Below are 8,149 nucleotides of genomic sequence, written 5' to 3'. Positions count from 1 at the left end.
GAACCATGTGTGACATTTGCTGTTCAGTAAGCTTCTCTGTTGAGCACTTCAGTAAAGATTTGAAAGAAGACTTGATGTATAACCTTAGATAGCAGGGCCCAACAGTAGCAGGCAGTTGTTAAAATCTTCTGTTAACTATCATTGTTTATTTTCTGGTCATGTTCTTGATTTAAGAGGGGTTTGACTATTCAACCTGTGCAAGATGAACATAGCAACGTGTCTTATGGAATGGAGAAGTTTTTAATGGTGTAAAGGTTGAAGCAGAAGATAATGACACCCAGGTTATGTTCAATTGCCTTTCTGCCTGTAAGAATGAGTCTGAAATTTTGTTGCTTTTCTCTAAAGGGAAAGGTCTGTGGTCATTTATATATTATCAAGCCTCTAGTCATCACTTACGGTTTGGTAGGGACTTTTTTGGCTGGTGTAGCTTGCTTTGGCAGTTTAGTAATCTGGGCAAGAGTTTCTGCATTTCTTCAGTTGGTGCCCAGATATCTGGAGTTGCAGACCAGTGGCAAGAAGTTCCAGCATCTGGAATTTTCCAAATTGATGTCAATTCTGCTGCTGTTTCCAGATGTGTGATCTTAAAATTATATTCTTGGAAATACATTTCTAAGGAGCATGTTGCTGAAAAATATGGTAATGATCTGACTCAAACTCCAGCAGAATTTCCAGAGTTTATATCAGTGGTAATAAATGAAGCCAAACTGTAACTCTCAAAACCTATCGTTTGCTTAAATAAGAAGTTACCTGAGATTCTATTGAAAATTCAATGTAGAAACAGTTCCATCATTCCAGGTACAAGAGAGACACTTGAGATGCTTCTTACAGATGAACACACACACACACACACACACACACACACACACAAATAATTTAGCAGGTCATTGATGTCCTCAATGTTGCAGTCAAGAGACATATCTTAAGTTTAGTTAGGGAAGAAAACCTGGCATCAAAGGAAGTTTTAAAAACTTGTAATACAAAAGCAAACATTGAAATCTTGTTTTCTGGAGGTATTGATTCTATGGTGATTGCAGCCCTTGCTGATTGTCATATTCCTTTAGATGAGCCAATTGATCTTTTCTTAATGTGGCTTTTGTGCCTAATCAAAAGACAGGGCTTCCTATTCCTAACATAGAAAAGAATCAGCCAAACTACCATGAGATCCCTTCTGAAGAGTCCTCTCAGAGTACAGCTGTGGCTCAGGGTCCAGATGATGCTGAGGTTCCAGACTGAGTCACAGGAAAAACAGGACTAAAAAAAACTGCAGTCTGTCAACCCTTCACAAACTTGGAATTTTGTGGAAATTAATGTTTCTGTTGAAGAACTACAAAAACTAAGAAGAGCATGAATATGTCACTTAGTTCAGCCATCAACACAGTTCTGGATGATAGTATTGGCTGTGCTGTCTGGTTTGCTTCTAGAGGAATCGGTTGGTTGGTGACCCAGGATGCTGTGAGATCTTACAAGAGCAGTGCAAAGGTGATCCTCACTGGGATGGGTACAGATGAGTAGTTGGTGGGTTACTCCCTTCATCTTGCCTGCTTCCAGTCTCTTGGCCTACAATGACTTAATGAGGAAATAGGAATGGAATTGGGTCTCATTTCTTCTAGAAACCTTGGTCATGATGACAGTTATTGGTGATCATGGAAAAAAGCAAAATTTCCTTTCTTGGATGAAAATGTCTTAAATTTCCTGCCATTTTGTGAAAAGATAGACCTGGCTTTGTCCGGTGGAGTTGATAGAACGCTCATGTTAGGACTTGCAACTATGAAACCTGGTCTCCCAGCCTCTGCTCTTCTGCTGAAATAGGCCATAGAGTTTGGATCTAGAGTTGCAAAACTGGAAAAAAAAAAAAAAACTAATGAGAAGGTATCTGATAAGTGTGCAAAGTACTAAATCCTACCTTGATTCAGTGATTCAGGGCTGGAGATATGATTCAGTTACACTGATTTCTAAAACACACACAACCTTTGGTTTACTCCCCAGTGCTACAGAAATAAATTAAATAAACAAACTGACATATTTTTTAGATTTAATTATTTAATTTATATGAGTCACTGCCTTCACACACAACAGAAGAGGGCATCAGATCCCATCACAAATTCTCATAAGCTACCATGTGGCTGTTTGCAATTAAATTCAGGCCCTCTGGAAGAGCAGTCAGTTCTCTTAACTGCTGAGCCATCTTTCAGTCCCTACAAGCAAAGATTTTAAGATGACTGCTTTCATAGGATGAGCCAGTTACCGATGTTAACAGTAATGTATGCTAGAAAATATGTCCAGAGGAATCACAGCAGAACCGAGACAGTCTACAGAATGTGGTTCTCAATCAAGTTAACCTTCTCTGCCTTTTTTTATTTGCTGGGCTTCATGCAACTTCTACTTTGAAAATTTTAAGTCTACAGAATAATCAGGAATATTTTAACCTAGATTAACAATTTATTAAGGCTCTGCCACATTACTTTAATTTTGTGTGCTTGCATGTGTGTGTATGTCTGTGTGTATATGTATTTGCTTTCCAGACCTTTTGAAGTTAAGACAGTATATTTTAGCTCCATACACTTTCACCTAAATCTTCTCAGAACAAAGATATTCTTTCATGTAATCAATGACAACCTTGCTTTCTCCAAGAAAATAATCTCATAATACCTAACAATGCAAAGTCCAGTTGTCCTTAAAATTTTATAGTATTCAGAAACTAACCAAGATTTCTGCATTCCATTGATTGCTTTACCTCTTCCATCTCTTTCAATCCTTTCATCTCTCTCTCTGTTTTATTTGTTTTGGTTGGTTCCTCAGTCTTACTCTGTGGTTTATGGTAACCCACATCTAACTGTTTAACCCAAGCTAGCCTCCAACTCATGGCAATCCTCCTGTTTTATCTTCCTGTGTCATAGTTATATTAGGTGTTTACCACCCTGCCTAATTCTTTATTCTCTTTTTTCCCCTGCATGAATGTAAGAGCACCACATGTGTGCCTGGTGCTCTCAGAAGATAGAAGACATCAAACGCCCTGGAAATGTTATGGATAACTGAGGGCTCATTATAGGCACCAGGAACTGAACCTAAATCCTCTCCAAATGCTCTTACTACTGAGTCATCTCTCCATCCCTTTAATTTCTCTAAATCAGTATCAGTCCCCAGGGAATTTTCAAAGGTCTGTTTTAATATTATCCTTTTTGAAGAGTCCAAGTCAGCTGTCTTATACAATTCTGGATGTGTCTAATTTTAAAATTGTAACTAGATTCAGAAGAAAGGTGTTTTCAAAGAGAGGAAAATACTGTGTTGTATACTATCACTATCCATAACGTTAGGCTGTCTACTAATCAGAAATACTAAATTTGATCACTAACGGAGATTTAAGTCTTTCTTAGGTAAGTCAAAATTCAATGTTGGCTTCTTTTTCTCCCATTAAGTATATATCATTTTTGTAATTTTCTCCATCATGTCTTAAGGAGAAAAAAGTCAGGCACAAATTCTAGACCTGTCATAACCAACCTCTAATGAGATTGAGTCAGGAGCAGTGTGAGAAATTTATATAGTGCCGTAAGTTTATATAGCTTAGGCTATATATAGTGGGTACCAGGCCAGGTCGACCTCATAGGATCCTTGTCTAAATAATAGTAAGTAAATTCACTTAGTCTGCTCCCAAAGCAGTAGACATTTTCTTCCACTTTTTTTACTTTCTCCAGTATTGTATAAAGGTATCATACCCAGTTCTGTCCCATTCATTACTTTATAAGCCTCACATCAGTCTGTAAGAACAGTCTCAAATAGATGAAGTTACTTACCCAATAGCATAAGCTGTCTGAACCATTTATCCTATTCTGTGGTTCTCTCTCGGGTTTCAGAAAAGATCTTTAACAGCAGACTGGTTTGTGATGGGTCCCTTTACTTGCTCTCCAGCACCCACATAAGCAGAAATCATATGCTGGAAATAAAAGCAGGTGGCAGAAGCAGCTACACAACAAGAAAAACCTGATCGGATCCACATTAACCAGATGACAGGAGTGGGAGAGGGCCTTCATTGACAGTTAGGGGACCATCAGTGAGCAGTGGGATGACAGTGAACCTGAAATAAAGGCCTTTGTAATAAGACTTGATTTCCAAGGGAAGTTTGTTCTTACCCTACCCCTCTTACAAGAGGAGGTGTAGCAGTCTTGTTTGAGTAACTTCAAACCAGTGCTGAAAGCCTTGAAGAAATTTCTGAAAGAAAGTGTGATTATTTATGGTTTCAAGTGCTCATTCTTGGTTTCCTTTTGAAAATATTTTAAAGCCATTATTACGTAAACTTTGTAATTATATAGTATAACAAATGGAGTAGTAGAATTTACCCACCACGTTCAAGAAGGCAGAATGAGTTAATCTTTAGAAGTTAGCTGCACACTTTTTTTTAATAGAGAGCTATACACAGTTTTGAAAAATGAAAGAATCTGTGGACAAAGAGACAAAAGCCATACATGCATACAGACCCTCACTACACCCTTGGTTAAGTGATTCTGTAGAGTTCTCATCCATTAAAAAGAGTAATTAGTGCTGAGGGACAGCAAGATGGCACAGTCAGTAAATGACTGCACACCCAGCCTCATGTCCTAAGTTATAACCTGTCTCTTTATAACTTTCCCAACTAAGCCCAGAGCTACCGCAGGAGTCTCCATATTCCTACCTCCTATGTAGCAGTGAACACCCTGAAGGAAAACCATGTAAGAGTGGAGAGAGGGTAGGCTGGAGAGAAAGCTTCATGTAAAGTAAGAGGAAAAAGAAAAGGAGGCAGAGAGGAAGATGGGAGAGTTGAGGATGGGAAAAGGCTAGACTCTTCAGAAGCTGCAGGAGCCATGGGGGGGAGGAAGGGAGACAGAGACTGAGAGATGCACCAGGGGAGAAAGACTGTCTATCAACAAAACATCAGGGCAGATTCTGGCTGGTCTCTGCAAACATCTTTATCCTGTGTCTGAGGCCAGCTCTGAGCTCCTTTTAGCTCATTACTGGCAATTAGTGCTCTGGGCCCAGCATGGGGGAGGGGGGCTCTCTTAGTTCTCACTCTCCCAGATACATACAACACACCATGAATCAATTTAGCTCAGGGTTGCCCTTCTCAGAGTGCTCTGTGTGTGGAATGAAAAGCATGTGTCTACACAGATGGGGAAGAGCATGTTTGAGGCCATGATGGTCCCTCAGAGCAGAAAGTGTGGGTGCATATGTGGATGGAAGACTATGTGTGTGTCTGTTGTATAGGGCGTGCTGTATGTGAGTATTTTGCAGAAGAAAGTGAAAAGCATAGATGTATAAAAACTATCCAAGGACAGATAATACATGTATGCATGCTGGGTACAGGCATGAGAGTTGGTCTGGGCTGTGTGTGGGAACCTGTGAGTTCTCAGAGGTATCCATGGTTATATTCTCCCTTCAGGGACAGCTGGTCCTTAGGGCTGGACTTGAGGGGAAGAGGGGAGAAGTAGGTAGATCTCAGCATTCCCACCTTATCTCTATCATAGAAGGATTTTTGTATGGAAAACCTGGGGCTTTGATGTAGGAAGCTAAGGACTCCCCAAGGAAGGAATGACAGGGAAGATGACTGTCGTTGTCTCCATACCATGTCCTTTCTATTTTCAGGTACCTTTGCCCATCAAGGACAAGAAAAAATAAAATTGCAGCTATGAGACAGTTCAAATGTATCTTTTGAGGCTGGAGAGATGGTTCAATGGTTAAGAGCACTGGCTGCTCTTCCAGAGGACTGGATTCAATTTCCAGCACCCACAATGTGACTTGCAACTGTCTGTAACTCCAGTTCCAAAGAATCTGACACCCTCACACAGACATACATGTAGGCAAAACACAAATGCATGTAAAATAAAAATAAAATTGTTTTAAAAATGAAAATAATAAAATGTGTCTTTTTGACTGTGAACATCACAAAAAAAGGAACCAAATGGAAATATCTTATTCAAACCAAAGTACTAAGATATTTTCATTTTTCCAGGAGTTTGTTTGTTTGTTTGTTTACTGTGAGGCAGGGTCTCATTCTAGCCCAGACTAGCCTTGAACTCATGTCAATGCTGACATTACAGATATGAACATCTATGAACCACCATGCCTCACTTCCCTTCCTGTTTCTTGAGTGCCTCCTACCCCACATCATCTGGTAGAGTTTGAGATGGGAACAGAGAGTCATAGAGTCATAAGTGAACAAGTACAAATAAGTAAATAAATAATCTTTAAATGTATTAAGGTTGTGAATCATGTAAATTATATTTCTGGCCTTTGGAACTGAATCCATGGGACAATGTTGCTAGTGTCTTAAAACGTGACAAAGGCAAAAAAGCAGAGACAAGTGAGACCTCACACCATGGGTGTGTGGTGTATGAGGAAGGTGGGTGACTAAGTAACTGGAGACTGGAGGGGTGTCAAGGTGTGAGGACACATTGTGTCCTTTAGACATGGGAAAGAGGGTGGCTTGAACTTGATCCACAGTTACACTATTTTTACAGAATAAATTTAGGTTGTTTTCATATGGACCTCCATCTCACTGGCTGCCCAGCCTGCTGTGACTAGAATCTGACATTATATATTTTCTTCATTATACTGGACAGTCTCCCCAGCAATTCTGGGATTTATTTCCTCTCTATTCCCACAGTGGACCCCTTGGAGGCCATGCTTCTAGTGAGGCCACACCTCTGGTGAGTCCATGCCTCTGGCAATGGCTGAGTAGGTTTCACCATTTGTTTGCATTGCTGTATACCAAACTGCTCTGGCCCTTAAGCTATTGGTGTAGACTTCTGAATTTTCCACCACTGCTGCAGTCCACTGGGGCTTCTGTAACAAAATGCCTTAGACCAGGAAGCTTACTCACAATAGACATTTATTCCTCATAATTGCAGAGGCTGAGAAGTCTGAGATTAAGGTATGGGCTAGGGATGGCATCTGGCTGGGCCCTACTTCCTTATACATAATTGGCTCACAAGACAGGAAAGGCAAACAGGTCTTGGAGCTTGTTTTATAAAGTTGCTAGTCTAACTGTGGGTGGAAGCAGTGTAGAGTGAAAAATTATAAAGGCCATTTTATGAAATATGTGTAGATTTTTCACCTTACAGAACGCGGAACTGAAAATAAGATTTCAGGCCTTCACATTCCAGGTGAAGGACACTTGCTGGATTACATTCCTCAAGCCTCTCCCACCTATGGGTGGGAGAGGCCCAAGGCAGGAAGGCATTCCTGACTACAGATAAAGATGCTGCCACCTAGGTGGGGCTATAGCCGGAAGATAGTTAATCTGAAATAGTTGGTAAATGGCAGGATAGGATACAATAGCATGGTAAAAACCACATTTTTGAGAAGAATGAGTGTGCAGAGCAATTTCCACATGACTCTAGATCATTTGGGCTAGATTCTCTGAAATGTTCCACTGTTCTTGGTTACCCCTCCCTTGGTCTTCCCAGCACTATGTTCAAAATTTGTAAAACAACCATTCATGTGTAAGCACGCGAAAATACAACCTTTCATGTGTAAGCGTGCGAAAATGCCTTCCTTTCCCCACCCCATGCTATAAAAGACCCTTTAATCCACCACTCGGGGCCAAAACCTTGCTCTTGGAGCTAAAGAGCTTGTAGTTTTGACCACCGGCTATTTTCCCTAATAAAGCCTCTGCTGATTGCATCCAGGTATGGTTTCTTGTGATCTTTGGGTGGTGGAGACTTCCGGAGACTTGAGGAAGGGTCTCCCGAGTATGGAGGTCTTCAGCAGCTCTGCCTTAATGACCTAGCAGCCCACAGAAGGCCTCACCTGTATGTACTGTCACCTTTAGAGACAAAGATTCCTTCCAGCTTATGGATTTTTAGAAGTGAAAGGGTTAAGAATTTTCAAAAACTCCTAGCAGCCTAAGCAGAACCAAGAGTGCAGGTCAGCTTGGTCGTGAGCTCTTTGTTTCAGGAACTTGGCTGACCACAAGATAGATGGCTGATTATGTATAGGCTCTTAGAGAATAGCCTATACAACACGTTCCCCATGACTCTTTTTTATACCCTGCCACAAACTGAATAATGGGCTGGGACTTTCCACAGGTGCTCTCCAATAGCCCTCCTTTACTCCCCCTGGGTTGCAATTTCCCCCTGAGTTGTGTTTTTTGGCTTTAAATTCTCTCTGTCTTCAAAGC

General features: G+C 40.7%; 1 pseudogene; it reads left to right on the top strand.

Moving 5' to 3' along the window:
- The first annotated feature begins 5 nt into the window (after positions 1 to 5).
- On the top strand, positions 6 to 1,908 carry LOC117724911 (asparagine synthetase domain-containing protein 1-like; annotated as a pseudogene).
- Positions 1,909 to 8,149: the final 6,241 nt, after the last annotated feature.

Source organism: Arvicanthis niloticus, chromosome 20, assembly GCF_011762505.2.
Source record: "Arvicanthis niloticus isolate mArvNil1 chromosome 20, mArvNil1.pat.X, whole genome shotgun sequence".
In the NCBI taxonomy this organism is placed as follows: domain Eukaryota; kingdom Metazoa; phylum Chordata; class Mammalia; order Rodentia; family Muridae; genus Arvicanthis; species Arvicanthis niloticus.
The sequence above is the reverse complement of the archived record's forward strand: the minus strand, read 5'-3'. Positions and strand labels throughout refer to the sequence as shown.